The sequence below is a fragment of the Uranotaenia lowii genome, chromosome 2, assembly GCF_029784155.1.
Source record: "Uranotaenia lowii strain MFRU-FL chromosome 2, ASM2978415v1, whole genome shotgun sequence".
In the NCBI taxonomy this organism is placed as follows: Eukaryota; Metazoa; Arthropoda; class Insecta; order Diptera; family Culicidae; genus Uranotaenia; species Uranotaenia lowii.
The window spans coordinates 76,122,631-76,148,529 of record NC_073692.1 but is presented as its reverse complement, the minus strand read 5'-3'; the positions used below and the strand labels follow the sequence as shown (position 1 = coordinate 76,148,529).

The following is a 25,899-nucleotide window of genomic DNA, read 5'->3' as shown; positions in this document are numbered from 1 at the left end:
ATTTTTGTCATTTTTGTCATTTTTGTCATTTTTGTCATTTTTGTCATTTTTGTCATTTTTGTCATTTTTGTCATTTTTGTCATTTTTGTCATTTTTGTCATTTTTGTCATTTTTGTCATTTTTGTCATTTTTGTCATTTTTGTCATTTTTGTCATTTTTGTCATTTTTGTCATTTTTGTCATTTTTGTCATTTTTGTCATTTTTGTCATTTTTGTCATTTTTGTCATTTTTGTCATTTTTGTCATTTTTGTCATTTTTGTCATTTTTGTCATTTTTGTCATTTTTGTCATTTTTGTCATTTTTGTCATTTTTGTCATTTTTGTCATTTTTGTCATTTTTGTCATTTTTGTCATTTTTGTCATTTTTGTCATTTTTGTCATTTTTGTCATTTTTGTCATTTTTGTCATTTTTGTCATTTTTGTCATTTTTGTCATTTTTGTCATTTTTGTCATTTTTGTCATTTTTGTCATTTTTGTCATTTTTGTCATTTTTGTCATTTTTGTCATTTTTGTCATTTTTGTCATTTTTGTCATTTTTGTCATTTTTGTCATTTTTGTCATTTTTGTCATTTTTGTCATTTTTGTCATTTTTGTCATTTTTGTCATTTTTGTCATTTTTGTCATTTTTGTCATTTTTGTCATTTTTGTCATTTTTGTCATTTTTGTCATTTTTGTCATTTTTGTCATTTTTGTCATTTTTGTCATTTTTGTCATTTTTGTCATTTTTGTCATTTTTGTCATTTTTGTCATTTTTGTCATTTTTGTCATTTTTGTCATTTTTGTCATTTTTGTCATTTTTGTCATTTTTGTCATTTTTGTCATTTTTGTCATTTTTGTCATTTTTGTCATTTTTGTCATTTTTGTCATTTTTGTCATTTTTGTCATTTTTGTCATTTTTGTCATTTTTGTCATTTTTGTCATTTTTGTCATTTTTGTCATTTTTGTCATTTTTGTCATTTTTGTCATTTTTGTCATTTTTGTCATTTTTGTCATTTTTGTCATTTTTGTCATTTTTGTCATTTTTGTCATTTTTGTCATTTTTGTCATTTTTGTCATTTTTGTCATTTTTGTCATTTTTGTCATTTTTGTCATTTTTGTCATTTTTGTCATTTTTGTCATTTTTGTCATTTTTGTCATTTTTGTCATTTTTGTCATTTTTGTCATTTTTGTCATTTTTGTCATTTTTGTCATTTTTGTCATTTTTGTCATTTTTGTCATTTTTGTCATTTTTGTCATTTTTGTCATTTTTGTCATTTTTGTCATTTTTGTCATTTTTGTCATTTTTGTCATTTTTGTCATTTTTGTCATTTTTGTCATTTTTGTCATTTTTGTCATTTTTGTCATTTTTGTCATTTTTGTCATTTTTGTCATTTTTGTCATTTTTGTCATTTTTGTCATTTTTGTCATTTTTGTCATTTTTGTCATTTTTGTCATTTTTGTCATTTTTGTCATTTTTGTCATTTTTGTCATTTTTGTCATTTTTGTCATTTTTGTCATTTTTGTCATTTTTGTCATTTTTGTCATTTTTGTCATTTTTGTCATTTTTGTCATTTTTGTCATTTTTGTCATTTTTGTCATTTTTGTCATTTTTGTCATTTTTGTCATTTTTGTCATTTTTGTCATTTTTGTCATTTTTGTCATTTTTGTCATTTTTGTCATTTTTGTCATTTTTGTCATTTTTGTCATTTTTGTCATTTTTGTCATTTTTGTCATTTTTGTCATTTTTGTCATTTTTGTCATTTTTGTCATTTTTGTCATTTTTGTCATTTTTGTCATTTTTGTCATTTTTGTCATTTTTGTCATTTTTGTCATTTTTGTCATTTTTGTCATTTTTGTCATTTTTGTCATTTTTGTCATTTTTGTCATTTTTGTCATTTTTGTCATTTTTGTCATTTTTGTCATTTTTGTCATTTTTGTCATTTTTGTCATTTTTGTCATTTTTGTCATTTTTGTCATTTTTGTCATTTTTGTCATTTTTGTCATTTTTGTCATTTTTGTCATTTTTGTCATTTTTGTCATTTTTGTCATTTTTGTCATTTTTGTCATTTTTGTCATTTTTGTCATTTTTGTCATTTTTGTCATTTTTGTCATTTTTGTCATTTTTGTCATTTTTGTCATTTTTGTCATTTTTGTCATTTTTGTCATTTTTGTCATTTTTGTCATTTTTGTCATTTTTGTCATTTTTGTCATTTTTGTCATTTTTGTCATTTTTGTCATTTTTGTCATTTTTGTCATTTTTGTCATTTTTGTCATTTTTGTCATTTTTGTCATTTTTGTCATTTTTGTCATTTTTGTCATTTTTGTCATTTTTGTCATTTTTGTCATTTTTGTCATTTTTGTCATTTTTGTCATTTTTGTCATTTTTGTCATTTTTGTCATTTTTGTCATTTTTGTCATTTTTGTCATTTTTGTCATTTTTGTCATTTTTGTCATTTTTGTCATTTTTGTCATTTTTGTCATTTTTGTCATTTTTGTCATTTTTGTCATTTTTGTCATTTTTGTCATTTTTGTCATTTTTGTCATTTTTGTCATTTTTGTCATTTTTGTCATTTTTGTCATTTTTGTCATTTTTGTCATTTTTGTCATTTTTGTCATTTTTGTCATTTTTGTCATTTTTGTCATTTTTGTCATTTTTGTCATTTTTGTCATTTTTGTCATTTTTGTCATTTTTGTCATTTTTGTCATTTTTGTCATTTTTGTCATTTTTGTCATTTTTGTCATTTTTGTCATTTTTGTCATTTTTGTCATTTTTGTCATTTTTGTCATTTTTGTCATTTTTGTCATTTTTGTCATTTTTGTCATTTTTGTCATTTTTGTCATTTTTGTCATTTTTGTCATTTTTGTCATTTTTGTCATTTTTGTCATTTTTGTCATTTTTGTCATTTTTGTCATTTTTGTCATTTTTGTCATTTTTGTCATTTTTGTCATTTTTGTCATTTTTGTCATTTTTGTCATTTTTGTCATTTTTGTCATTTTTGTCATTTTTGTCATTTTTGTCATTTTTGTCATTTTTGTCATTTTTGTCATTTTTGTCATTTTTGTCATTTTTGTCATTTTTGTCATTTTTGTCATTTTTGTCATTTTTGTCATTTTTGTCATTTTTGTCATTTTTGTCATTTTTGTCATTTTTGTCATTTTTGTCATTTTTGTCATTTTTGTCATTTTTGTCATTTTTGTCATTTTTGTCATTTTTGTCATTTTTGTCATTTTTGTCATTTTTGTCATTTTTGTCATTTTTGTCATTTTTGTCATTTTTGTCATTTTTGTCATTTTTGTCATTTTTGTCATTTTTGTCATTTTTGTCATTTTTGTCATTTTTGTCATTTTTGTCATTTTTGTCATTTTTGTCATTTTTGTCATTTTTGTGAATTTTGTGATTTTTGCCATTTTTGTCATTTTTGTCATTTTTGTCATTTTGTCATTTTTGTTATTTTTGTCATTTTTGTCATTTTTGTCATTTTTGTCATTTTTGTCATTTTTGTCATTTTTGTCATTTTTGTCATTTTTGTCATTTTTGTCATTTTTGTCATTTTTGTCATTTTTGTCATTTTTGTCATTTTTGTCATTTTTGTCATTTTTGTCATTTTTGTCATTTTTGTCATTTTTGTCATTTTTGTCATTTTTGTCATTTTTGTCATTTTTGTCATTTTTGTCATTTTTGTCATTTTTGTCATTTTTGTCATTTTTGTCATTTTTGTCATTTTTGTCATTTTTGTCATTTTTGTCATTTTTGTCATTTTTGTCATTTTTGTCATTTTTGTAATTTTTGTTATTTTTGTCATTTTTGTCATTTTTGTCATTTTTGTCATTTTTGTCATTTTTGTCATTTTTGTCATTTTTGTCATTTTTGTCATTTTTGTCATTTTTGTCATTTTTGTCATTTTTGTCATTTTTGTCATTTTTGTCATTTTTGTCATTTTTGTCATTTTTGTCATTTTTGTCATTTTTGTCATTTTTGTCATTTTTGTCATTTTTGTCATTTTTGTCATTTTTGTCATTTTTGTCATTTTTGTCATTTTTGTCATTTTTGTCATTTTTGTCATTTTTGTCATTTTTGTCATTTTTGTCATTTTTGTCATTTTTGTCATTTTTGTCATTTTTGTCATTTTTGTCATTTTTGTCATTTTTGTCATTTTTGTCATTTTTGTCATTTTTGTCATTTTTGTCATTTTTGTCATTTTTGTGAATTTTGTGATTTTTGCCATTTTTGTCATTTTGTCATTTTTGTCATTTTTGTAATTTTTGTAATTTTTGTCATTTTTGTCATTTTTGTCATTTTTGTCATTTTTGTCATTTTTGTCATTTTTGTCATTTTTGTCATTTTTGTCATTTTTGTCATTTTTGTCATTTTTGTCATTTTTGTCATTTTTGTCATTTTTGTCATTTTTGTCATTTTTGTCATTTTTGTCATTTTTGTCATTTTTGTCATTTTTGTCATTTTTGTCATTTTTGTCATTTTTGTCATTTTTGTCATTTTTGTCATTTTTGTCATTTTTGTCATTTTTGTCATTTTTGTCATTTTTGTCATTTTTGTCATTTTTGTAATTTTCGTAATTTTTGTAATTTTTGTAATTTTTGTAATTTTTGTAATTTTTGTAATTTTTGTCATTTTTGTCATTTTTGTCATTTTTGTCATTTTTGTAAATTTTGCCATTTTTGTCATTTTTGTCATTTTTGTCATTTTTGTCATTTTTGTCATTTTTGTCATTTTTTTCATTTTTGTCATTTTTGTCATTTTTGTCATTTTTGTCATTTTTGTCATTTTTGTCATTTTTGTCATTTTTGTCATTTTTGTCATTTTTGTCATTTTTGTCATTTTTGTCATTTTTGTCATTTTTGTCATTTTTGTCATTTTTGTCATTTATGTCATTTTTGTCATTTTTATCATTTTTGTCATTTTTGTCATTTTTGTCATTTTTGTCATTTTTGTCATTTTTGTCATTTTTGTCATTTTTGTCATTTTTGTCATTTTTGTCATTTTTGTCATTTTTGTCATTTTTGTCATTTTTGTCATTTTTGTCATTTTTGTCATTTTTGTCATTTTTGTCAATTTTGTCATTTTTGTCATTTTTGTCATTTTTGTCATTTTTGTCATTTTTGTCATTTTTGTCATTTTTGTCATTTTTGTCATTTTTGTCATTTTTGTCATTTTTGTCATTTTTGTCATTTTTGTCATTTTTGTCATTTTTGTCATTTTTGTAATTTTTGTAATTTTTGTCATTTTTGTCATTTTTGTCATTTTTGTCATTTTTGTCATTTTTGTCATTTTTGTCATTTTTGTCATTTTTGTCATTTTTGTCGTTTTTGTCATTTTTGTCATTTTTGTCATTTTTGTCATTTTTGTCATTTTTGTCATTTTTGTCATTTTTGTCATTTTTGTTATTTTTGTCATTTTTGTCATTTTTGTCATTTTTGTCATTTTTGTCATTTTTGTCATTTTTGTCATTTTTGTCATTTTTGTCATTTTTGTCATTTTTGTCATTTTTGTCATTTTTGTCATTTTTGTCATTTTTGTCATTTTTGTCATTTTTGTCATTTTTGTCATTTCTGTCATTTTTGTCATTTTTGTCATTTTTGTCATTTTTGTCATTTTTGTCATTTTTGTCATTTTTGTCATTTTTGTCATTTTTGTCATTTTTGTCATTTTTGTCATTTTTGTCATTTTTGTCATTTTTGTCATTTTTGTCATTTTTGTCATTTTTGTCATTTTTGTCATTTTTGTCATTTTTGTCATTTTTGTCATTTTTGTCATTTTTGTCATTTTTGTCATTTTTGTCATTTTTGTCATTTTTGTCATTTTTGTCATTTTTGTCATTTTTGTCATTTTTGTCATTTTTGTCATTTTTGTCATTTTTGTCATTTTTGTCATTTTTGTCATTTTTGTCATTTTTGTCATTTTTGTCATTTTTGTCATTTTTGTCATTTTTGTCATTTTTGTCATTTTTGTCATTTTTGTCATTTTTGTCATTTTTGTCATTTTTGTCATTTTTGTCATTTTTGTCATTTTTGTCATTTTTGTCATTTTTGTCATTTTTGTCATTTTTGTCATTTTTGTCATTTTTGTCATTTTTGTCATTTTTGTCATTTTTGTCATTTTTGTCATTTTTGTCATTTTTGTCATTTTTGTCATTTTTGTCATTTTTGTCATTTTTGTCATTTTTGTCATTTTTGTCATTTTTGTCATTTTTGTCATTTTTGTCATTTTTGTCATTTTTGTCATTTTTGTCATTTTTGTCATTTTTGTCATTTTTGTCATTTTTGTCATTTTTTGTCATTTTTGTCATTTTTGTCATTTTTGTCGTTTTTGTCATTTTTGTCATTTTTGTAATTTTTTTCATTTTTGTCATTTTTGTCATTTTTGTCATTTTTGTCATTTTTGTCATTTTTGTCATTTTTGTCATTTTTGTCATTTTTGTCATTTTTGTCATTTTTGTCATTTTTGTCATTTTTGTCATTTTTGTCATTTTTGTCATTTTTGTCATTTTTGTCATTTTTGTCATTTTTGTCATTTTTGTCATTTTTTGTCATTTTTGTCATTTTTGTCATTTTTGTCGTTTTTGTCATTTTTGTCATTTTTGTAATTTTTTTCATTTTTGTCATTTTTGTCATTTTTGTCATTTTTGTCATTTTTGTCATTTTTGTCATTCTTGTCATTCATGTATTGTGATTTTTTATTATTGTTTTTTCCTTATTGTTTTTTTCACTTGTCATGTCTTGTCATGTCATATCATGTCTTTTCTTGTCTTGTCATGTATTTTTATGATAAAAATTTATGAAAGCTTAAATACACTGAACGATCTGATAAGCATTCATTGCAGACTCAAACCCCACACGTTTTAAACGAAAAAAAAGAGATAATGGAAACTTTACATTTCGATGAAAGCTTAGCAAACATCTGCATATTCTGATACAGACGCCTAACATCTTCACCTTTTAGTAGGTAGGAGTCGATGCGAGATGAAAATGTATCTCCTCCATGTTAAACAACTTCCAATCTAACCCGACGATAAACTGTTCATCCAATTTGCACACCTACACATCCCGAGTGCCAGCATTTTGAGCTGGCATGAATTCATAAGAAAGCCCTTCGGAAGAAGATTGCCATCATAAATTTTAAATTTTTTGTTCCCCGATGTATGAAAATTACAGCAGCATCTCGGGTGATACCGGATGACCCAGATACACTTTAAAACTGTTTCTCAAACAGTAAACCCGGCTGTTGGCAAACGAGATCGATCGGATTGGCATCTTTTGCCCTCTTACTCCATACTTGGGTTTAAGCTTCTCTCACCGTCCGTTTTATGCTTGTTTGCTCCGAATTGGATCAATTTTTGTGGAGCAGAGAAAGGGTAAGAAAACTTATTGTGACATCTCTCTAGTAAGTGGAAGATGACAACCGGAAGTAACAAACATGTCCATCTGCACCTGGTCTGATCAGCTGGCGACACTGGAAGCGATAAATGTGAATGGTAAATTTGATACCAAAGATTAAGTCTCCTTACAGTAACCGGGTTGGAAGAGGTTTACTTTCCGAGTTAACACAGATAAAGTAATCCTATTTGGGTCCATCTTGTCGAACCTTGCCTCATTGGCATTGAGTAGGATTCAAATTGAAATGGACGATAGTGATGCATAAATTCTGGCTTGATTTTTCCTGGAATATGTCTAATCTCGCTACTGCATTTCTGATGAATGTTTACTATTATTCCATTTCTTTGAGTCACCTACTCAACGCCTTGTAGCTTCAAACGCTTCAGCTACCGGACTCGGGGGCTCAGAAAAACGTTTCTCGAAGTTCCATCTTAACCGAGAAGACTGACCTAGACTCTGGTCTCGATTCGTAAACGATGTGTTTGGATACGACTGTATGCATCATAAATGTATGCATGCATACACAGATCCCAGAGCACACACCTCCGGTTTCCACTTGGTTCTTCTTATTTTGCTTCAGGATCTCGCCGGCAACTGTAGGCACAAACCGTAACCATATGATAAGGTTTTCGAGAAAGCTGCTGCTCAGTATGGCTGCAAATATCGTGACTTACTGACTTCCGGAAATCTTCTCGAACCAATTCTATAAGAAGAGACACACACACACAAACACCCACCCACACCCACAAGACACCGAGAACCGAGAAAGGCTAACGATTGGCCATGGGAAGCCATTAGACAACACATCTCAACTTTCCGGGCCAGTGCGCTTCTACAATCAAGGTTATTCATTCTGTTTATAGCTTCGAGAAATTGAACTTGTCTTATGCTCATGTGAACAAGTGGCTCCATGTGAATTGTGGTCAACCCGAAGATACTTTCCGGAAGCTCTGCAGCAGCAGCAAGCAGTCGGTTCGGTTGTTCATTAGATCCGCTTCCAGACCGGGTGGAGATCCATCCGGTGTGGAGGGACTTCTTAGATTGATTATGGATTGTTTGTTGCAAGTGTGTGTAGCACCATCCGAGAATTTTCCGAGGAAATCGGCTTAAATTTATCCGTTTTGAAAGAGAAAAGAAAAAAACTGCTGCCGAATACAGGAAGCTTTATGGATTTTGGATAGTTTCCGGGAGAGAATTTTTGAAATTGGTTCACCTTCGATAAGCCTCTAATAAGATTTGTAGCAGCTTTTGAGATGTAAACAAACTAACATAAAAAATAATCTATAAATTATTGAAACTTTAGCTCATAAGAAATCGGAAATAGGTTGCTGAACCTTTTGAAAATCAAAGTAGTAGGTACAACAAAACTCGAACATTTTTTAGCGATTTTTACCAAATTTGAATCACAAGCAAGTTTTGACTTAAAGTGATAATTCATTAATTTCAGAAATTTAAAAAAAAATAATCAGGGGTTAGGGTTCTTTAATGAATCATGGTTGAAGTACTGTGAGCAGGGTGGTTTGGAGGTATAACTCTTCCCCTACGCTTGAAGGTTCAGAAACAAACAAAACCCAAATTAACTACTCACGTGAAGAAAAAAACCTTCAAACTAAGCTATGCTTATGCTGCTGCTTATGCTTATGCTTATGCTTATGATACATACACAGCCAGAACTTGTCAGCATCCCGGTGAGTAGTAAAAGTACATTTACTACCCATCTTTACTCGGCCGGGCCCACTGTGCAGTATTAGACGCAGAGACAACTGGAACACAGGGAGGAAGAAACGTGGACAACAGTACCATACGTTCCTGTGATTATGAATATACAATTAAAAATACCAACGTTGGGAGCACATATGCTAAAATTTATGGTACTCCTTTACGATGGTCCCTGGAATTTCCTTCTTCTGTGGCTGGGAATGAGGTATTTCAGCATAAAACTTCAAAACTATAACAAATGGATTGATTGAATTTGAATGAAATGTTTTATGGTTTAAATTCACTTCTAAATTTTCTGCAAGTTTTGAATTTCTATGCGCCATCATTTCTGGTCAAAGACCTTGGTTATAGCGCCGTTACTCGCTCTTGAAAATAAAAATTAAAGAAAAGAGAATCCTTATTAGTAATAACAGCCACAAAACCTTTCAAGATTTATTTTTAGAAAGATTTTGTGGTGAAAATTTTATATTTCAATTCATTATTACCAACTTACACGTTTTCAACCATTCACCCTGCCGATTAAATAGTTTACATATATGAATGGTTATCATAAATAAATAAATAAAATATCTATTATATAAAATTCTCTTGTAACGGTGTTTGTAGTACTACTCCTCCGGAATGACCCAACCGATTCAAATGAAATTATTTTTAGAATATTCTGTAGGCATGCGAATCGGTTTATATCGAATAAAAACAACAAAAAGTCCTCTCAATTGTCCGTAATCATTAAATTTGTAATAAATTGAATCAAATTAAAGTCATGGCCTTCAATTTTGTCGACATTTTCTTTCTTTTGGGCGCCGGGCGGTTTGTTTTTCGTCTCCATGGTCGAGGCGTCGCGAGCCAACGTCGCAAGAGGATAGTAACCATGGCATAGCATACTGATTGTGATTGGAAATATTTGGGCGCGCATTTTTCAACCAAGCATAATTTCAATGCATGTGGTGGCCATATGAAGCCTAGATGCGTTTTTTTTTCTTCTTGATTTCTAGATCATTTGTACAGCACAGAGTAATGAATGACACCTAGATGTGACCCAGATTGATATTTTGCCGATCAAATCAAAACCATTTAAACTATTTGAAAAAATTAAACTTTAATTCGTGTTATTTAAAGAAGGAATTGTGATCTGAAAAATATGAATTTAGTACTAATGCATGTGAAATACGTTTTTGGCCACATTTGGACGGTTTTTAGAAGTGACATTACCTTTTAGTTTTCTCTATAACAGGACCAATATAATTTAGACAAACACCAATCATACGTTTTTACGTTCAGAAATGGTGATAGAATACAACAACAAAAACAAAAGGTTTTTTAGAAGGTTATAAAGTATTCAAAAATTACAAAAAGTTGAAAAATAAAAAAAAATCAAAATCAAATACAATAAAAAGACTAAAAATGACAAAGTCAATTGAAAAATGATGAAATACGACAAAAACGACAAAAAAAATAAAGAAATGCATCAAAAACATGAGAAAAATAAAACTATAAAAATTCTAACAATGGTCGGAAATTGCCTTAAAATAACGTAAATGATAATAAAAATAGTTATTTACGGACATTTGAAAAAAGAAAGGTGGAAAGATTTGGTTTTTAATCCAATACGCATAGAAACATGTTACAAACATGCACAAATGTGCTTTACTGAAGGTGGATCAAGCGCCTTTAAATTTACAGAACAACCACATAATCCGTTGAAAATTAATAGACATATGAACTGTACAAGAGCCTGTCCTTTAAAATGGATTATACAGGATTGATGTTTATGAAAAGAAGTGCAAACGTTCAACATTGACAAAAATGTATACATTATTTCTTAATTTATAAAAGGTAGGGCCCAAATAAACAACCTGACTAAATAAACTTATCCTTTTTTAAATCGTTCACTGTTTCCAGGTTCCATGTTTGTTTACACAGAATTCAAGTACGGACTTAACATTAACGTGTGTTTTTGTATAATATATTTTGAATACATAGAAGAGACTTCAGATCTGCTTTTTTGATGAATTTTTTTTTGTTAATAATATTCCAGAATCATAATTATTTTGGTAGCAGAAGCAGAATTTTTTTATAAGTTTTTATTTCGACCTGAAAGTTTTGAAAATAATATTAACTCCTGTCATTTCACACGGTGAAACAAGTGGCATAACGCCTTTTACCATGAAATATATATATTAATTTTTCTCTAAAATATTCGAAATTACTAAATGTCTTTGTAAATGAAGGTCTTATGGTAAAAAAGTATTCAGTGAAATTGAAGTGCCAACCATTATTTTATTCTGGAGAAAAACTGCAGATATATCAATGAACGGTGATAAAAAAGACAAACAGGAAAAAGTATTAAATTCATTTTAAAGTCTTTTATTTTTGAAAAAATATAAAAGATGAACTGTGATGATATCCATTTGCTCTTGCCCCGATGTTTCTTTAATGAAAATTACAATTTCTAACAAAAAAAAACACACTTAAATGTTTTTAAGGTTTTGAGGTAAATTTACATGAAAATTTCCAGAAAATAGAATGAATGAAATCATCGTAGCCTTAACAGATTAGTTCTTTTTGATGTATTTAATTTTAATTTCCAATTGAATGTTATTGAATCTTGAAAATATCACATATTCTGAAATGAAATCACAGATCATCTTCAACACTGTTCAGGAAAATTTTAAATCAGACAACAATGGTTTAAATTGGCAGGTGTGTCTTTTAGGAAAAATGTAAATGAAAAGTATTCATGTAAAATGCATGTAAGATTGATTGGAGCAAATTTTTTGATAATTTATGAAAAGACCCGTAGAATTGAGTTGAAGTTCTTAGATTTGATTCCGAGATAATTAGGCGGAACAATTCGAACAAACGGAAAATATGGATATGTAAAAAAAACTAGGACATGTTCAAGAAAGCTAGACGATTAACAACTCAAGATTTGATGCTTTTTTAAAGTCAAACAGCAAAGAAAAAATGGAAAATAGACGGCAAGTTTAACATGGTAAGACGAAGTTTACCGGGTCTGCTAGTAATTTTATAAAATACTACATATCTATGTTATGTAATCTACATTATACAATCAGTCAAGATTTATTAAAACAAAAATTATTCAAAACAAGGACTTAGCTGCATGATTTATCCGAGCCATGAACACCGGAACTTCTGTTGTTCTTCTTCAAGGAATTTGCTGGAAATCGTAGCAATCATTGCAATTCTGCGAAGGTTCCATCACCATTGCAGAGAAGCCCCCTTTTCCCCGACGTTTTCACGAATATTCACCGTTAACCTGTGGCCTTAGGCCTGTGGAATTTAGGCTAAGCATCAGGACTCAAACGTTGAACTTAGTGTACGGTTCTATTAATTCCTCCTCATATGCCAACAAACAAAATTCGCCAAATATGGTTTCCGCGTGAGTTTTTTTTTTTAAATCCTTGACCGACATACTCATGTTAATACATCGACACTTCAACCTTTCTCACTCGCGTTGATCACTTTTTGTAGTTTATTAGCTCCAGATTAATTGAAACACCTACTTATTATTAGAAACTAGTAAACCGAATCTATCAGAGACCCTTTTTCAATCCCACTTACAGTTCACATCTTCACACAACAACTGAAAAATAACACTTTTCACTGCAATACCTTGTTATCTTAGAGTTAAACAACGAATTTTTAACTAAAATACAATCACGTTCACTATACATTATTCAATTTAAAGAATTTTAATTTTGCAGCTCGGAGTTCGCTTCTAGCCTTCGTCGGAGTCGGATGTATTTTTCTCGATCCTCGATCAAAAGGCAGTGATTTTCTTCTTTAAATAAAGTGTTGTAGAGCGCGTGGTGATGAGCCCATCACCGGGTGACCATCCAAACCGGACCATTCCGGAATGGATGGATGCCCAAAGTTTACACGGTCGGTTATACTATTTAACGCTTCAAGGTGCTAAAGGGAAACAATTGCCTAAAAACCCGTTCTTGATTGGACGTTCCGTCGAGAATTTTGCGGGTAAAATTGAAGGAGCCTTTTACGAAAAGTCCCGGAATTGGTATGTGCTCAAAATCAGGAACAAAAACCAAGGAAGACTGCTGACAACGTTAACAACTCTATTAGATGGTACACCGATTATGATAGGTCGTCATCCAAGCCTAAATCAACGGAAATTAGTGGTCACCTGCCGAGAAGTGGATGGAATGGAAGATAAAGTACTGCTGGAAGAATTATCCTCTCAAAAAATCATCGACGTCCGCCGCATAACGAAAAAAACCAACGCAGGGATCATAGGAACATCAACGTTGATTTTAACAATCAACAGTACCATTATTCCGGAATTTATCAATTTCGGACTCCTTCGTGTTCGCACGCGCATATATTATTCGCAGCCCCTATTATGCCGACAATGTTTGCAATACGGTCACCCTAAAAGCCGTTGCAAAAATCTGTTGGCTTGCAAAAACTGCTCCCGAAATCATGATAGTGCCGATTGCCAAGCCGAACCCTTTTGTGGAAACTGCAGAACAACAGGTCATTCCCCTTTGGATAGAAAGTGCCCCATTTGGACAGCAGAATCAGCAGCACAAAAACTCAGCACCGATAAAAATATCCCGATCAACGAAGCCCGACGAATGATAACCACGAGCAGCAGCACAACCAGCTACGCGAATGCAGTTAAAGCCAACCAGAAACAACAGATTGCAACACATCAGCAACAAGATCATAAAAAAGAAGAATCAAACCAACAGACGAGCCTGAACCAAAAAAGAACGCTAGAAAAACCACACACTCCAACAGCACCGCAACAATCCTCCCAAACTGATATCATCAGTTCGGGTTCAGATTCACCGCCTCGAAAAAGGACCCCTCTTCCATCCTCTCTTCCTGCAACTTCGGCAAAAGAAGTTGTTCGTGAAGAAATGGTAGCACACTCTACCCGATCAGTCGTGACGCGCAGTATGCAGCAAGTGCGGCCACCTGAGATACCCTAATCACCTCTCTTCCTCACATCCTTCCCCTTCCTGTTTCCTCCCACATCCCCTTCCTATAATTCAAAGTGACCCTCGGCAAATTATTACTTGTACATATAAGTTAAATGCCTAATAAACATTAATTTTATTAATAAAAAAAAAAAAAAAAAAAAAATTTTGCAGCTCCAAAATAACGCGTGGAAAAATAAATTTCGAAGAATAGCGGAGCAAAACGCGACCGTGACAAAAAACACAACCGCACTCGAGCAAGGCCAACTTAGTTCCTCGAAAAAAACCTTCAAACTAAGCTATGTTTAAAAACTCAAAAATAGGGCAAAATCCTGTTTTATTACTCAAAAATAAATCTAGAATAAGAATAATAAATAGTAATCTCCCAGATCAATATTAGAAACTGGTTTGAAAAGTAAGCCGATAAATTTTCAACTTTTTTCAAGACATTTCAAATAACATTCAGTAGTGGAAAACTGTACCAAACGCACCAGTTAAGCAAATCGCTATTTACAACGATACCAATCATTTGAGAACCAAATTGAAAGTTCATGACGATTCAGGGATCAGGGAAGAATATGATAAAAACCCGATTTTGATTTTCTTTTTGTAAAAACTTAAACAGACAGAAAACAAACAGCGGCAAAGCTAGTGCACAGAACGCATCATATCGAAAGAATGGTAAGAAATGGAACAATGGTTATAAGAAATATAAGAATTGAAACCTCAAATGTTTATGATGAACATTTACATTGCATTTTTGTAAACAAACCGTACTTTGGCAAAAACTTAGTTACTCTTATCGAAAATTTCGCTTTTCAAAACACACTTTTTTTATATCCTAATAGTAAAACGCCTTCAGGTAGACAACGAATTTCAATTTCTTGACTGATATCGCGGTAAACATGGTGGCAGTTAATTTTTTCGTATCGAATATAAGTGCACCTTTTAAACTTGAACAAGGATGAAATTAGTCATAATTAAGCATTTTTATCGTTATTTGGGAGTCAGCAAATAAAATGAATAGCTTTTGATTTTGATATTCAGGTTTTCTCAAAAGTTAAATCATTCAGAATTTGGTGTCACGTGGTCTTGTGGGCATTCTGCACCGAATTTTTATATGATTGATTTTGGTTAAAATTTGTGGGAAGTTAGTAAAATACATCAAAATATTTATAGTCTTCCGAAAGTGCATACGAGTAGTAAAATGATAAGCTGTAGTTTCATCAAATTGTGCAGGTGGTTTAACCATAAAACCTTATATGATACCCATGAAAAATAACAAGTTTCACGCTGATTCCTTTTATTCTTCTGTTTCTAAGAAATGAAGTCAATTTTGTGCACTTTTCATATAATATATGATGAAAAGGCTTGTTTGCTACAATAAAAATAAAGAATAACATCATTCAAAGGCATAGGTTATAGTGTATATTTAAGAAAGAATGGCATGGACCATTTTACCCCGCTGGTGCATCTTGTACAGTTTTCCCCTACATATTAATCCTGAGACTTAAGATAAACAATATCACACCCAAAAAAGTTTTTTATTGCCTGTTGTTCAAACTAATCTTGAAAATTCACCTCAATTATTAAATGAGACCACCCTTTAGGGTCAGTGAATATCAATATTTACTACTTAATATAGGTGCTTCATATTTTAGATTGATATGAAAAACCGGCACAAATATTTTAATCATATAAATTATTCTACGATCAATAGATTCAGCATCGAGCTCTCATCGCGTGCGGTTGTTTTAACCTTTTCTCCGGGCTCCTGTCGGTGTTTCGCGTTTTCTGCATTTGTTTCCGTAAAGTGTTGGTTATATATTGTTTTCCGATAGAATTAGCGATATGTGGAAAAATTAGAGATTAAGCATCATGTTTGTATGCTCAGTTACTAAAATGAGTGTAAAAAGTAAAAATCGAGTAATGGCGTTTTATGTGGTGTGTTTGGAGTGATGGTTTCTAAAAGTTGGTGTGAAATTATGTGAATTTGTTAAACTTATTCGAAAATGTCTGGTGCCCGCTAAGTGAAACAACATTGATTCCAGTCGGATTCTTTCTTGTGTTTAGTTTTTTGTGCGCAGCAAGATGAGCTCGGTGATGCAGCTGTAGCAATGCGCTTGTGAAATATGATTCCGACCGGGCGGGTTTTTTTTCATTCAGTTTTCACCATAGGCACGCAAGCAAAGATATCAAACGGGAGGACCAAAACGGGTGAGAGCGTTCTAATGCGCGTTTTTTTCTATTTTACTAACTTTGCAATATGTCAGTTTCTTAATGTTTTTCGATAATGAAGTGAATATATCGTGAACAATTTTAAAGCTAAATTAATTTTGCTTGAGACATATTTGAACATCATTAAATTATCGAGACATGTACCAACATGTTTGCTGTTTGCTCTACTATCTCTTTTCCTCTATCAACTTCAACGTCATTACTTTTTTTTCTTATGCGCTTTGCGTGGGGTATGAGTACGCAAATGGCCTTGCGCTTTCACATGGTGACCTGTAAAGTATATTGTTTGCCCTTTTCGCTCACTAGCAATGGATCTGAATGGGAATCATAGAGCGGTTGAGTGAGAGGGAATGACTGGACAAATTTATTAGAGGCAACAAAACCAGAATCAATCAAAGCAATCCTTGATTTTTTTTCTTCAAATCATTTCAACCGAATACCTACCAATTTTACGGGTGTCGTTCATGTTACAGTTGCACTATGGGATTTTTCCATACAAGCGGGCGGATTTTTTTTTTAATTTCTTTGAACAACTCAGCTTGTTAAGATCGAAACTAGATATTTTGGAGATGTCATATCACGGACAAATTTCAATAATTTTCTGCTTTCTTAATGTTTATCTTTTTATTCTCAATTTTGAACCTTGACACTATAGTTTTGGGATAGCTAGATACATAACATTATCAATTGTAAAAGTAACTTTTTTTGTTATTAGTTTTTCTGTAAAAGGCTTTTTAAATTTGATTTACTCCTTCAAAACAACATTTTTTTTAATCTATTAGCCAAAATGTATACGTTCCATGGGAAATATTGAAAAACAAAATAATAGTGGTTTGTGACGTTGATACTATCGGTTTTTCTAACTGTTGTTCTCAGAATATGATTTTTTCTTTGAATGATTTTTAATATTTTGCGGATATTTTCCTTACAAGATGTTAATTTATATACAATTTTGAGATCCTTATTTTGAATTTTGATGGTTTTTAAAGAGGCTTCGAGACTCATAATCTTCAAACAGAACTAAGATTTAACCCCAAAAGCTCATCCCTGGACCAACAAATTGGCTGTCCAGGCCAGTCATTTATTTTGACTGGATCAGTTATAAGGAATAGAAATGGATGGCCACTCGAATATAAATATGATTGAATACATTTGATGTAAACTATCTGTTAAAGAGTGTCCATTTCCCGGCCATTTTTGCGTTCCCGGGAATCGGGAAATCTGACGAACTTTTCCCGGGAATTCTCGGAATCCCGGGAAAAATTGAAAATTAAGATTTCAATATGAAGGTCTTAACTCTCTACTGCGAACGAATTGTTTAAGGTTAAGATAGTACCTAGTGTTGCAAAATATTTCAAACTGTTTGAATGCCTCAAAAATTCAATAAGCAAATCAAAGACCCAGGAACAAAGTATTTTACCCGCAAACTAGTCTGATTCTTGCTGCAAAAATTTGAAATAATTTAGAAATGTTTCTCACTATCGATAGAAGTTAGTAAGCTAGACTTCAGGTAATTCATCAAATATCGTAAATTTTCAGCTAAACATCCATTTGTTTTACAATGTGTCATTTCTTTACTGATGATTTTGCTACTTTGAACAGTATCCGAAACGGAAGTTCTAAATGATGGGTGTTGCAAAATAGAACATTCAGATTCTTTCTATTTCATTATAAGAATTGTTTGGTTTTATAGATTCTTGTCGTTTTTTCACTTTCACACAAAGTTTTCGATTGGAAAAATATTTTTTCATCAAATTCAATGTATTAACCAGATTTAAGAAAAAAACAAATATTTAAGACTAAGCCATCAAGGTAGAACATCTGATCTCACTGACATGGAACAAAAATTCGACAATTTTCTGGCTAATTTTTTTTTGTCAAATTTTGCACCCGACAAATACCGACACCACCTCCCATCGGTATTGCGAAGCTGCAAAATTTGACAAAAAATGCCCTGTAGGAAAAATGAACCTGATTTGTCCGATTTTATCGTAGAAATTGCCTTTTTTTAATTTGGGTGGCACTTACTAACTGGGATAGCATATCTTCAAATCAATCGATGCGCATTCTGGAATCGATATTGCGTACTGTTGGAAAAATTATCCATCAAACGAAATCTAGTGTCCAGTCAGTATGGACAGTGATAGTACTTTCATTTTCCTTGCTCAATCTTATTCATTTCTCCAATTTAGATCATTTAAATTTGTAGAAATTTAGCACATATTACTGGCTTCGGGAATTCCCGGGATTTTTAAAGCGTTTCCCGGGATTCGGGAATTCCTGAATTTTTCTAATTCCCGGGAATTCCCGACCAGGAAAACCCCGGTAGGACACTCTTATCTGTTTCCAAATTTTATAAACCAAATTTAAATTTGTTTGTTTTGTTAACGATACATACTTTTACTGTCAAACGATCGTAAGGGATAAAGATTTAAATGACAAAAAATTTGGAATAAGCATTAAAAGCTCCATTTTTGAAATTTAGTTTACTATTTAATTCAAATTTAAACTTACATATGCATTAAAAAATTGTGTTAACGTTCGTTACTTAGGGGATTTAGATTTAAAACTATTTTTCAGGCACAATTTTCCCGTATGTTTGGATAACGTGCCGCTATTAAGCCTACCTCCATTCTGATAGGGGATTTAGATTTAAAACTATTTTTAACAAGGACAAAACATTTTTAAAAATTTTGTTTCTTGTTAAAAATCGAGTTATCACACTTGATTTTGAAAAAGAATTCTTATATAAAACATGATTCAACTTGATATTTTGTAATCAATGTTGAGAAATTAAAATTGAATCCATAGTTCAAATAAGATATTTTTGCCTTTCTAACAGAAAGGTTTGGTTATCGGTCGATTTGAGAGATCATTAATTATGGGTCTTAGACATACCTTTATAGGTACCTATCGACTCAGCTCGACGAGTTCTGTTGATGTCCGTGGATTTGTATGTGCCATTTTAAAAATGTCTAGAACGTTTTTGCGAAACTGGGCTGCACAATTAAAATGATTTTAGTCTCAAAAGAATGCATTTTTTTTTCTACACAACCCTTTCAAAAACGGGAAAAAAACAAAATAGTTGAAACCGTTTTCTTTACCAAATACATATCATACTTATTATGGCATAAAAAAAAGTTGCTAGTGGCGCCTCGAAGCAGCAGCACCAGCAATCATTTATAAATTGAAGATAATCAAAATAAAAAAATAATATTTTTATTAACTCGAGAATTGAACCAAAACCCTTCAGATCCCAAGTTGCAAGCGCTATCCAATAAACCATCGGCACGCTTGATTGAAAGCGGCTCAAACTCAAATAGGTAAAAGGCATTACTAAGACGCACCGTGGTCTGGGCAGTTTCTCAGTCTGCTGGGGCAAATACGGCAACAGTGTTTATATCTTACACTTCTTGCTTTTCAATGCAGCAAATGGCGGATGGGCGTTTCCTTCAGAGTCCGCCATGCCTATAGACATTATAATTTCATTTATGAAATTAAAGTGTCTAAAGCCATGCCGGGTGTCAACAAAATGCAGAGCCGTACAGGAAACTGCGTTGGGGGGGAATTTATATGAAGATCTTATGACCCTCGTTTTTTTTACTCGTGTTGAAGAATGAATTTATGTTTTTTTTTTCATTTCTACATACTCATACATAATTTAGATTCAATTTCAGATGCAGAATTCAGATTCAGTTTTCAAATTCAGGATACAGGTTTAGGAATCAGAATTCAGGATTCAAAATTCAGAATTCAAAATTCAGATTCAGAACTCATATTCAGATTCAGAATTTAGATTCAGAATTCAGATTCAGAATTCAGATTAAGAATTCAGATTCAGAATTCAGATTCAGAATTCAGATTCAGAATTCAGATTCAGAATTCAGATTCAGAATTCAGATTCAGAATTCAGATTCAGAATTCAGATTCAGAATTCAGATTCAGAATTCAGATTCAGAATTCAGATTCAGAATTCAGATTCAGAATTCAGATTCAGAATTCAGATTCAGAATTCAGATTCAGAATTCAGATTCAGAATTCAGATTCAGAATTCAGATTCAGAATTCAGATTCAGAATTCAGATTCAGAATTCAGATTCAGAATTCAGATTCAGAATTCAGATTCAGAATTCAGATTCAGAATTCAGATTCAGAATTCAGATTCAGAATTCAGATTCAGAATTCAGATTCAGAATTCAGATTCAGAATTCAGATTCAGAATTCAGATTCAGAATTCAGATTCAGAATTCAGATTCAGAATTCAGATTCAGAATTCAGATTCAGAATTCAGATTCAGATTCAGAATTCAGATTCAGAATTCAGATTCAGAATTCAGATTCAGAATTCAGATTCAGAATTCAGATTCAGAATTCAGATTCAGAATTCAGATTCAGAATTCAGATTCAGAATTCAGATTCAGAATTCAGATTCAGAATTCAGATTCAGAATTCAGATTCAGAATTCAGATTCAGAATTCAGATTCAGAATTCAGATTCAGAATTCAGATTCAGAATTCAGATTCAGAATTCAGAATCAGAATTCAGATTCAGAATTCAGATTCAGAATTCAGATTCAGAATTCAGAATCAGAATTCAGATTCAGAATTCAGATTCAGAATTTTTGTAAATTTATTTTCGGCATATCGGTGAAAAATTTAGATTCATGGAGAAAGAATATCAGAATTAAAAATTGATGAAGCTGGATGTTGCGAGGTAAAGTATGGTGTACGTTAATAAATTTTCCTTGCAAAAATGTTCTTTCGCTCTTTTCATCATCCGTAAAATTTCTCCTCACTTTATCAATTTTCAATTCTGGAATTGTTTCTCCAAGAATACCAATTTGCACAGTTTTTGATAAATTTGCGATGACTTAAAGATCATTACGCATGAAAACACGATTTTGTTTTGTGAAAACTTTTTTTCACAATTTTTCTGAAATTAAGTTTGCTGCATACTTTTAGGGGTAAAACCATACTATTAAAAGTTGTAAAATCCGAAATCATAAAAAAAAATTTGGATGAAAGAAATTTCAATGTTGAAAACCGTGTGATGCAAAACAATCAAAATGAGATTTACAAGATTAAGAATTCAGATTCAGAATTCAGATTCAGAATTCAGATTCAGAATTCAGATTCAGAATTCAGATTCAGAATTCAGATTCAGAATTCAGATTCAGAATTCAGATTCAGAATTCAGATTCAGAATTCAGATTCAGAATTCAGATTCAGAATTCAGATTCAGAATTCAGGTTCAGAATTCAGATTCAGAATTCAGATTCAGAATTCAGATCCAGAATTCAGATTCAGAATTCATATTCAGAATTCAGATTCAGAATTCAGATTCAGAATTCCGATTCAGAATTCAGATTCAGAATTCAGATTCAGAATTCAGATTCAGAATTCAGATTCAGAATTCAGATTCAGAATTCAGATTCAGAATTCAGATTCAGAATTCAGATTCAGAATTCAGATTCAGAATTCAGATTCAGAATTTAGATTCAGAATTCAGATTCAGAATTCAGATTCAGAATTCAGATTCAGAATTCAGATTCAGAATTCAGATTCAGAATTCAGATTCAGAATTAAGATTCAGAATTCAGATTCAGAATTCAGAATTCAGATTCAGAATTCAGATTCAGAATTCAGATTCAGAACTCAGATTCAGAATTCAGATTCAGAATTCAGATTCAGAATTCAGATTCAGAATTCAGATTCAGAATTCAGATTCAGAATTCAGATTCAGAATTCAGATTCAGAATACAGATTTAGAATTCAAATTCAGAGTTCAGATTCAGAATTCAGATTGAGAATTCTGATTAAGAATTTGGATTAAAGATCAACCTGGAATTTGAAATTGGAACTTATATTCAAATATTAGACTAAGTGTTGTAACTCAAAATTCAAACTTTAGAATCAGAATAAGATTTCAGATTTAGTTTACAGAATGAGATTAATCATTTAATAGTCATATTACTTTCCCCTCCTTTTGTGGGAATTTTTCCTCTATGCATGGTTGAGCTCTAAAAAAGGTATCATGCTAGGGCACGCGTCACGGCTATCCATCAATATTGTAGTTGGTTTTACTTATTCAGTAAAAAAAAAGCATAAAAAAACAGTAAGATTCGAACCGTGACCAGCAACGTGAAAGTTCTGGTTGCTACCACGGCACCATTTCAGCGTGTTATAAATCTTGGAAATTCTACTGTTTAAATACCATTCTTTCCATACATAAAATGAGCTCCTTACATACCAGTTCGCTTTTCCCCAAAAAAACGTATCAGGCATCATTTTTTTATATTGAGATTGGAATTTTTCGTGTTTGAATATCTGAAATCATACTTATATGATTCAGAGGGAAGGAATCTATCATGTATATTCTATATTATTTTATATATTTCCAAATATAATTTAAACTCTGTTAGAAAGGCTCCAATCCACTGTTAAGTGTATTAAATCGGGTTTTTTAAATTTAGATTTGAATTCAAATTCACAAGTTCACATTTGAAAACCCAAAAAAGAACATGCATTATTGAGAATTCTGAATCAATTTCCCATTTGTGCTCCAATCTATAAAGTTTTCAAATTCAAAAATTTTATTTAAAGGCTAGATTTTGATTTGGAATGTTTTCGCTGAGCTCCGACTTGTAGTTTATGAAAATGAATTGAGAAACTAATCTTGTGTTAAATCCTGGTTGAGAGTGTTAATGTTTTTTTTTTCTAATGAAGGATTCAATTAATTTATCAATAAACAATAAACATAGCTGCGGGAAGTAGGCGATGCCTTCTACGCACCGCACGCGTTTTTTTCTTCGTCCGCGAAAATTTTCGATAATCAATGAGTTTTCATTTTAAGTTAGAATGAAATAATTAAAAAGTCTAACTACCGGATTGGGAAGACAAACTATATAGATGAAGTGACCACCGTAGGACCGGCGACAATCGGGACCATTCTGTGCTTTAAGGGAAAAAAGTTGCCAATCAGGGGCGACTGCGAGTGCTTAAGTTCGGTTCCTAATGCTGATGAAAGGAAGTTTAGCATATTTTCAACTCCATTATAATGACTTAGGAATATCCTACTTTCTCGAAATGTGCAATTCAAAACGATGAAAAGTAAATAGATTCCATAAGTCATAGTTTCCGTTCGTCATTCATTCTTTTTCGAAGGTGTCTTTTCAAGAGTTCGGTTGTGTTTATCCCAACAACGAATTTTTGTTTCTGAATTGCTATTAATGCAGGAACATATGTGATAGTAATTGGTTCATATCACGTGAAGGAAGAAAAGATTAAATTAGTGTTAATTGTTTAGTGAAAACATGAGAACTGATAGTTAATGAAAGGTTCGTTAAAAGTGGATAGTAAGATGTTCGTCAAGATCCCTCCTCCAGAGCATATTTTTTCCGATTGTGACTTACGGGTTGTTTCGACGAAAAGTGTGATGATTCGTGGTCTACTGCGATCATCAGAAAAAACCTACTCAAATGGGAAGGTTATTATGTTCCAAAACATGTTAATGGAGAAATATCGCTACGTTCAAATTTTAATTGACAAATCCATCAAGAGTATCCGAACAACAAATAATGGCAAGCTAAGTATACCCCAAGCTTTCATCATAGATATTTCATTTATTAAATTTAACATTGAAAAGTATTGAGATTTATACCGTATATCCATTTTTTTTTTCAATCCTTTAGAATCCTATTAAGGATTCAAAGGGTTGTGAGCTACTAATGTTGTTTTCTTTTTCTGTATTTCTTTTCAAAAGCGAGTAAAGGCGCTATAACCTTGGTCGTTGACCTGAAATGGCAGTATACAAGAATCTCAGAATAAATATTCAACCATTAAACCATTCAATGGAATCCGTTAAGTTGAAAGTTCTAATTTATTTTTCAAATGTTACTAACTGTTTTGATTTTGAGATCATTGTATACAAAATATGCCATTTTCTACAGTTCGAGGATGGCCATAGGTGTATCATTAAGAAGCAAAATATCTTAGCTCATGCTTCCAACGAAAATTCCCTTGGGAGCGTATGGTACTGGTGGTCCACGCTTCTTCTCTCTCTTTGTTCCTGACGTCTCTGCGTTCTCTGCTCCACAGTGGGCCCGGCCGGTTTATGGTTTCTATTGTTTTAATATTTTTATGTTAACATAATGGAAAACATGAGCAAAGACAAGAAGAATAATAACAAGCTTTAATTATTCTCCGGGATCAGACATAAGTTCTGGCTGTGGCAGTATGATTAGTGATTAGTGAATAAACAATAAACATAGCTGCTAGCATAGGCTAAAGATATGCGAACAATGAACTCTTATTCTACCTGAATCCTACCTCACCGCTTTTTGCCATTAAAAGTATTTCTGATAAAATTTTCAACGTATTCAATGGTGAATCAGCTCAATGAGTGGGACGCGTTTTGAGAAATTAGAGTGAATAAGAAAAAGTCACGTTTTTTTAACTGTCCAAGCCAAAGTTTAAAGGAAAATAACTTTCATTGTGAAGAATATGATTTACCTATTTTTTCCTAAGATAAAGCATATGTCATTTAGAATTTGAACATTTTCATTTGCTGATAGCTATGATTGAAAATACACATTTTATGTAAAAATTATCTATTTTAAATACTTATAGAAAAAGCGTTAAAAAATTTAATTGATTAATAAAATGTTGCATGTTACAACTTTGTTTCAAAGACAGCGAACCATTTTATCCAACCTACAACGTGTCAGGTTCAAAAAACTGTTTTTTGAAGAGATTTTTTTTACTTTGACTGTAACTCCTGAGGGTGATGTGATAGGACTTTGACATATTCAACAAACTTATGTATTTTGATCAGATAAACAACTTTGTCGAAGGCATCAAAGCTCTAATTTGAAAAACAAAAAAGTTAGCATTTTTAACTCGCTATCGGTGGACCCCTCGGCAAAAATTTTGATACTAGAATATGCTCCTTGTAAAACTGAACAATGTTGCTGAAGACATTAAATGTCTATCTCTTCATCCCTGGGTGCTATTAATTTCGTACAGCTAGATTGATGTTCTGCACCACTGTGCAATGGCTTGCACATATGTTTCGGGTCATTCATTAGCTTCCTTAACGATCTTTTGGATGTTTGTACAGCCCTTTCTGCGAGACCATTTGATTCAGGGGAATATGGAGGACTTTTCAACAGAGTAATGTTCAACGAATTTGCCCAATTTCTAAAAACCTCACTTCCAAAGGGTGGACCATTATCGGACACAATAGTTTTACAATAACCAAAAATCAAAAACATAGAACCCAACACCTTAATTACAGAGTTAGCATCTGTATTTCTCATTATTCTCACATCCATCCACTTTGAATAAGAATCAATCACCACAAACAACGTTTTTCCCGAAACATAGAAAAAGTCGATGTGTAACCGTTCAAAAGGTTTACCAGTATTCGGCCATTTCGAATACTCTTTAGACACAGATCTACCAGTCATACTACAAGTTTTACACTCTCTCACAAAGCGTTCGATATCGTCATCCATGCCTCGCCAAAACACATATTTACGAGCCATCTGCTTCATCCGAATCATACCCAGATGACAGCCATGCAAAAGCTCGAGAACACGTTCTCGACAAGA

At 31.1% G+C, this 25,899-nt stretch overlaps 1 protein-coding gene across 1 annotated transcript in view; it reads right to left on the bottom strand.

Annotated features, from left to right (window-relative positions):
- Window positions 1-25,899, bottom strand: part of LOC129741575 (uncharacterized) — a 531,269-nt gene that overhangs the window by 475,081 nt on the left and 30,289 nt on the right. The window lies entirely within an intron of this gene.